Source organism: Nomia melanderi, unplaced genomic scaffold (assembly GCF_051020985.1).
Source record: "Nomia melanderi isolate GNS246 unplaced genomic scaffold, iyNomMela1 scaffold0184, whole genome shotgun sequence".
NCBI classification, from domain to species: domain Eukaryota; kingdom Metazoa; phylum Arthropoda; class Insecta; order Hymenoptera; family Halictidae; genus Nomia; species Nomia melanderi.
In genome coordinates, this window is record NW_027475299.1 from 50001 (window position 1) to 57500 (window position 7500).

A 7500-nucleotide genomic window follows, 5' to 3' on the forward strand; every position below is an offset into this window, starting at 1 on the left:
ATTTTACTCGATCGCGAAAAAGACTCTCGCTAGACGATCTCGCGCTCCGGTTAACTTTAACGCCCGTCCGAGAAGAATTTTCGGGGACTGGACGACCGAAGCGGATCTCGCGCGGTCTCGCGATCGACAGTGAAGAGAAGTGCAGAAGAGGAAAAGAAGACACGACAAACACACACCATGGGGCGACCGACGCGTTCGTTTCAACGCTTTCGCACAAAGTCGGCGGCGGTTATATATTTATATCATTATATTCCGGCGGACGGGACGCGACGTTCGAAAGCCTCGCCAAAGAGGAGCTCCTGCCTCTTCCTCTCTCTTTTCTACGAGAAAAGATAAACGTATTTTACGGGGATACGGAAACGTTACCACGTGGTGTCACACACGATCGTCCGTCTCTTCTCTATAGCAGAAACCGATAAAAATACACCTCCCGAAAGAGAGTATATGGTGATTCTTTTTATATATATATATATATATTTCGAAATACAACTGAACGTGGCGGAAGCGCACGGTGGTGGTCCAGCGAGGACACGCGACGACGGGGAATAAGAACTATTCGACCCGTTACGAATACGCATGCTCGTCCCGCACGATTTTAACACACACCGTGTTTTTCTCCAGTCGTCAAAGCGTTCGTGCGTCGAATTCGAAAAATAAAAAAAAAAGAAAAACACCTTTTCTCTCTCTCGGGGTAAAAGAGTCGATGTGTATTGTGTATAAAGGTTCTGCGAGAAGTCTCGTTTTGACGTGTGTTCCGCCGATAACGACGATCCTCCGAAACGGGGATACAGAAACGTTACACCTCACAACACGATCTCCGTCTCTTCTCTATAGCAGAAACCGATAAAAATACACCTCCCGAAAGAGAGTATATGGTGATTCTTTTTATATATATATATTTCGAAATTCAACTGAACGTGGCGGAAGCGCACGGTGGTGGTCCAGCGAGGACACGCGACGACGGGGAATAAGAACTATTCGACCCGTTACGAATACGCATGCTCGTCCCGCACGATTTTAACACACACCGTGTTTTTCTCCAGTCGTCAAAGCGTTCGTGCGTCGAATTCGAAAAATAAAAAAAAGAAATACACCTTTTCTCTCTCTCTCGGGGTAAAAAGAGTCGATGTGTATTGTGTATAAAGGTTCTGCTGCGAGAAGTCTCGTTTTGCCGTGTGTTTCGGTAACGACGATCCTCCGAAACGTACATCTCATTCGTAAGAGAGGAAGAAAACAATCTCCCTGGGGCCAGTCGGTAATATACCGACATACGACGTGTCGTGCACATCCGTCTCACGCACGGTATACAAAATATGAATAAAACGTGTGTAGTCTCTCTCTCTCTCGACTTCTTAATATTTTCTTTCACCTCTGACGCATCATTTCAGGTGACGTCGGGAGCGCGGGAAAAAAAATTTTTCTAAACACACGAAACCGTTCATCTCACGAACAGCCGAAAAAGTTGTCGCTCAGATCCATATCGCAGTGGAGCGGTATCCGCGGGCGGTCGTAATTGAACGACGCACGACGCCGCGAACACTCACGCGAGTCCATACAAACGATTCCGATCGTTTTGCAACAACTAGAACGTACACTGTCCGTGAAATTCACAGAATTTTCGCGTGTCCGCGACAAACGCCGACGAGACACCCATCGTTCGCTCGTACGTAGCATCCTTCTCTTAACCCGACTCAGAAACGTTCTTTGCGCCCTTCGGTAAAAAAACGTTCGATCCGAAGAGGTGAACGACGGCGGGGATTTGACAGAGCTACGCAAGCAGTGTATGGTACGTAAACGACCCTCAGCCAGGCGTGGTCCAGGAATTGTATCCGTGGACCGCAATGTGCGTTCGAAATGTCGATGTTCATGTGTCCTGCAGTTCACACGTTGACGCGCAATTAGCTGCGTTCTTCATCGACCCACGAGCCAAGTGATCCACCGTTCAGGGTAATCGTATAAATTTTATATTTCACATATATAATTTTATTCTCATTTGTTCGACCTAATATCTCTCTTCTTTCAAAGAGAAGATAAAAGTTGATACCTGAATCTCCGACCAGCGCGCGAAGGAGATTCAGGCGTCGCCTTGGAGACGACACCGAAGCCTTTCGAGACGAAAAACGTTCAAGTAATATGTATATATTTCTCGACGTTCCGGGCGTATAGTGCATTCAAAAACCCGCGAAAGACGCAGAAGACTCGCACGCGTGGAAACGACGGGGATATATTTTGTATCCTACCCGATACTGAATCCATCGCGTGCAGTCGACCCTCGCGTTCTTCCGATCAGACGCATCTATTGTTGCGCGCATGTTTTCGCGTCGCATCGCGCGAAACGTTGCACGAATCGTACCGATCGATCGATTGAAAGCAAATAATGAAAAAAGACTTCACAGCTGGCTCTTTGCCGGTCATTCGTCCCATGTTATCTCTTGCCGCGAAATTGGCGCGCAAGAGTTGGGTGTCAGACGCGCGGCTTTAAAACGAGCTTCACGGCCGGTCCCTTCGTTACCGCTTTCGTTCTTTCTCTCGGAACGACCATGAACGAACACGACGAGCGACGCTACGGCATACACACGTCCACGGATTCGATTAAAAAAACAGACTTCACAGCTGGCTCTTTGCCGGTCATTCGTCCCATATTATCTCTTGCCGCGAAATTGGCGCGCAAGAGTTGGGTGTCAGACGCACGGCTTTAAAACGAGCTTCACGGCCGGTCCTCTCAATTCCGTGTACGGTACACGCAAGATGCGGGTTCCACTTCCAGACTACCCGGTCCCTTCTCTCTACGAGAATCGATAGTAGAAGAACGGCTCGAAAACGCGTCTCAGAGACTAGGGGAAAAGAAGCGGTATGCGAGCGAAACGAAAACGCATTATGGAAACGTCGCGAAACAATGTTCGACGGTTGCTCGGTTCCAATCGTGCGGCCGTTTCAATTTCTCGTGCGCTTCACCGTCCCTCCGTAACTCTGGCCGATCGCGTATACCGAAGAGCCGACACGCGCAAAAACCACAGGCATTGTATACTGTATATATATATGTTACAGTCACAGCCTTCGCGCGTTTTACTCTCCGACGCGGGGTTTCCACGACGAAAGAGAGACAGTTTCGTGGCGGGTGACTCGGCCGAATCGCTACGACGGGTATTTCTATTATAGAACGAATCATCGCCACCCTTTACCAGTGCCCGACGAAGGAATCACAAGGTCATCTGGAGTTTACAATGCCAGCGACGGTAATTCCAACGAAGACCCGATAAGTCAACTCATCGTTCTATTTCTCCCCGTACAGAAAAGCGAATCGACGCTAACGCACCTCGCGCAAGCACGAACGTTCTCTTCGCGTGGATCATCCCATCGTCGAAAGATGTAAAGACGCATTGGAGATCGTGGTCTCTGGCGGGCTCATTGCACGCCCCACTGCATATCTTTCCTCGAATCGAGAATGATTCGTCCACTAAGGCTGCGAAACTACGCGTCGAGGAAACTAGGGGAAAGAAGCGGGATGCGAGCGAAACGACAATACATTATGGAAACGTCGCGAAACAATGTTCGGCGGTTGCTCGTTTCCTCCTGCGGACGTTTCATTGCTCGGGCGCTTCACGTCCCTCCGTAACCTTCGCGCGATCGCGTGCCCCGGAGAGCCGGCAACCGGTGAACCACAGGCGTATAAACTATAGTCTTCTATAGCAAGCCTTCGGCGGTTACTCTCCGACGCGGGGATTCCACGACGAGAGAGAATTTCGTGGCGGGTGACATCGGTCGAAACGCTACGACGGGTATTTCTATTATAGAACGAATCATCGCCACCCTTTACCAGTGCCCGACGAAGGAATCACAAGGTCATCTGGAGTTTACAATGCCAGCGACGGTAATTCCAACGAAGACCCGATAAGTCAACTCATCGTTCTATTTCTCCCCGTACAGACAAGCGAATCAACGCTATCGCACCTCACGCATGCACGAACGTTCTCTTCGCGTGAATCGTCCCATCGTCGAAAGATATAGCCGCTTGGAGATCGTGGCCCATCAAGTTCTTCCGTAACTCCTGCGCGATCGCGTACCCCGGAGAGCAGGCAACCGGTGAACCACAGGCGTATAAACTATAGTCTTCTATAGCAAGCCTTCGCGTTTACTCTACGACGCGGGGATTCCACGACGAGAGAGATTTTCGTGGCGGGTGACACGGCCGAATCGCTACGACGGGTATTTCTATTATAGAACGAATCATCGCCACCCTTTACCAGTGCCCGACGAAGGAATCACAAGGTCATCTGGAGTTTACAATGCCAGCGACGGTAATTCCAACGAAGACCCGATAAGTCAACTCATCGTTCTATTTCTCCCCGTACAGAAAAGCGAATCGGCGCTATCGCACCTCACGCAAGCAGGAATGATCTCTTCGCGTGGATCGTCCCATCGTCGAAAGATGTAAGACGTACAGAAATCGTGGTCCATCACGATTATTCGTAACTCTCCGAGTCGCGTATCTGAGAGTAGGGCAAACGGAGAACCACAGGCATAAATAATACTATATATTTCTTATATATAGTTAGCCTTCGCGTTTTACTCTCCGACATGGGGATTCCACGACGAGAGAGAGTTTCGTGGCGGGTGACTCGGCCGAATCGCTACGACGGGTATTTCTATTATAGAACGAATCATCGCCACCCTTTACCAGTGCCCGACGAAGGAATCACAAGGTCATCTGGAGTTCACAATGCCAGCGACGGTAATTCCAACGAAGACCCGATAAGTCAACTCATCGTTCTATTTCTCCCCGTACAGGAAAAGCGAATCGACGCTATCGCACCTCGCGCGAGCACGTAACTACTCTTCGCGTGGATCGTCCCATCGTCGAAAGATGTAAGACGCACGGAAATCGTGGCCCATCAACGTTTTTTTGTAACTCTGCCGATCGCGTATCACAGAGCCGAGACGCACATACCACAGGCGTATAATACCGTTTTCTTTCGTATGGTAAGCCTTCGCGTTTACTCTTCGGCGCGGGGTTTCCACGTCGAGAGAGACTTTCGTGGCGGGTGACATCGGTCGAAACGCTACGACGGGTATTACTATTATAGAACGAATCATCGCCACCCTTTACCAGTGCCCGACGAAGGAATCACAAGGTCATCTGGAGTTTACAATGCCAGCGACGGTAATTCCAACGAAGACCCGATAAGTCAACTCAACGTTCTATTTCTCCCCGTACAGAAAAGCGAATCGACGCTGTTGCACCTCACGCAAGCACGAACGTTCTCTTCGCGTGGATCGTCCCATCGTCGAAAGATGTAAGACGCACGGAAATCGTGGCACATCACGTGTTTTCGGAACTCTGTCGACCGCGTATCTCAGAGACGACGCGCGCGAACCACTGGCATATACTATTATATATCGCGTTTTACCCTCCGACGCGGGGATTCCACGACGAGAGAGAGTTTCGTGAGCGGGTTGACTCGGAAGAAACGCTACGACGGGTATTTCTATTATAGAACGCATCATCGCCACCCTTTACCAGTGCCCGACGAAGGAATCACAAGGTCATCTGGAGTTTACAATGCCAGCGACGGTAATTCCAACGAAGACCCGATAAGTCAACTCAACGTTCTATTGCTCCCCGTACAGAAAAGCGAATCGACGCAATCGCACCATACGCGTGCACGTAACAACTCTTCGCGTGGATCGTCCCATCGTCGAGAGACGTAAGTTTCCATACTATGAATTCGCGTTTTACTCTCCGACGCGGGGATTCCACGACGAGAGAGAGTTTCGTGAGCGGGTTGACTCGGAAGAAACGCTACGACGGGTATTTCTATTATAGAACGCATCATCGCCACCCTTTACCAGTGCCCGACGAAGGAATCACAAGGTCATCTGGAGTTTACAATGCCAGCGACGGTAATTCCAACGAAGACCCGATAAGTCAACTCAACGTTCTATTGCTCCCCGTACAGAAAAGCGAATCGACGCAATCGCACCATACGCGTGCACGTAACAACTCTTCGCGTGGATCGTCCCATCGTCGAGAGACGTAAGTTTCCATACTATGAATTCGCGTTTTACTCTCCGACGCGGGGATTCCACGACGAGAGAGAGTTTCGTGAGCGGGTTGACTCGGAAGAAACGCTACGACGGGTATTTCTATTATAGAACGCATCATCGCCACCCTTTACCAGTGCCCGACGAAGGAATCACAAGGTCATCTGGAGTTTACAATGCCAGCGACGGTAATTCCAACGAAGACCCGATAAGTCAACTCAACGTTCTATTACTCCCCGTACAGAAAAGCGAATCGACGCAATCGCACCATACGCGTGCACGTAACAACTCTTCGCGTGGATCGTCCCATCGTCGAGAGACGTAAGTTTCATAGTAAGCCTTCGGCGTTTTACTCTCCGACGCGGGGATTCCACGACGAGAGAGAGAGTTTCGTGAGCGGGTTGACTCGGAAGAAACGCTACGACGGGTATTTCTATTATAGAACGCATCATCGCCACCCTTTACCAGTGCCCGACGAAGGAATCACAAGGTCATCTGGAGTTTACAATGCCAGCGACGGTAATTCCAACGAAGACCCGATAAGTCAACTCAACGTTCTATTTCTCCCCGTACAGAAAAGCGAATCGACGCAATCGCACCATACGCGTGCACGTAAACAACTCTTCGCGTGGATCGTCCCATCGTCGAGAGACGTAAGTTTTCATAGTATTAATTCGCGTTTTACTCTCCGACGCGGGGATTCCACGACGAGAGAGAGTTTCGTGAGCGGGTTGACTCGGAAGAAACGCTACGACGGGTATTTCTATTATAGAACGCATCATCGCCACCCTTTACCAGTGCCCGACGAAGGAATCACAAGGTCATCTGGAGTTTACAATGCCAGCGACGGTAATTCCAACGAAGACCCGATAAGTCAACTCAACGTTCTATTTCTCCCCGTACAGAAAAGCGAATCGACGCAATCGCACCATACGCGTGCCCGTAAACAACTCTTCGCGTGGATCGTCCCATCGTCGAGAGACGTAAGTTTTCATAGTATGAATTCGCGTTTTACTCTCCGACGCGGGGATTCCACGACGAGAGAGAGTTTCGTGAGCGGGTTGACTCGGAAGAAACGCTACGACGGGTATTTCTATTATAGAACGCATCATCGCCACCCTTTACCAGTGCCCGACGAAGGAATCACAAGGTCATCTGGAGTTTACAATGCCAGCGACGGTAATTCCAACGAAGACCCGATAAGTCAACTCAACGTTCTATTACTCCCCGTACAGAAAAGCGAATCGACGCAATCGCACCATACGCGTGCACGTAACAACTCTTCGCGTGGATCGTCCCATCGTCGAGAGACGTAAGTTTCCATACTATGAATTCGCGTTTTACTCTCCGACGCGGGGATTCCACGACGAGAGAGTGTTTCGTGAGCGGGTTGACTCGGAAGAAACGCTACGACGGGTATTTCTATTATAGAACGCATCATCGCCACCCTTTACCAGT

The 7500-nt window shown here is 49.9% G+C and overlaps 1 non-coding gene across 1 annotated transcript; it reads right to left on the reverse strand.

Annotated features, from left to right (window-relative positions):
• Positions 1-1795: 1795 nt before the first annotated feature.
• On the reverse strand, positions 1796-1950 carry LOC143175765 (5.8S ribosomal RNA). The gene has a single exon (XR_013000446.1). It is a non-coding gene; the product is annotated as a 5.8S ribosomal RNA (ribosomal RNA).
• Between the last annotated feature and the right edge of the window lie 5550 nt (positions 1951-7500).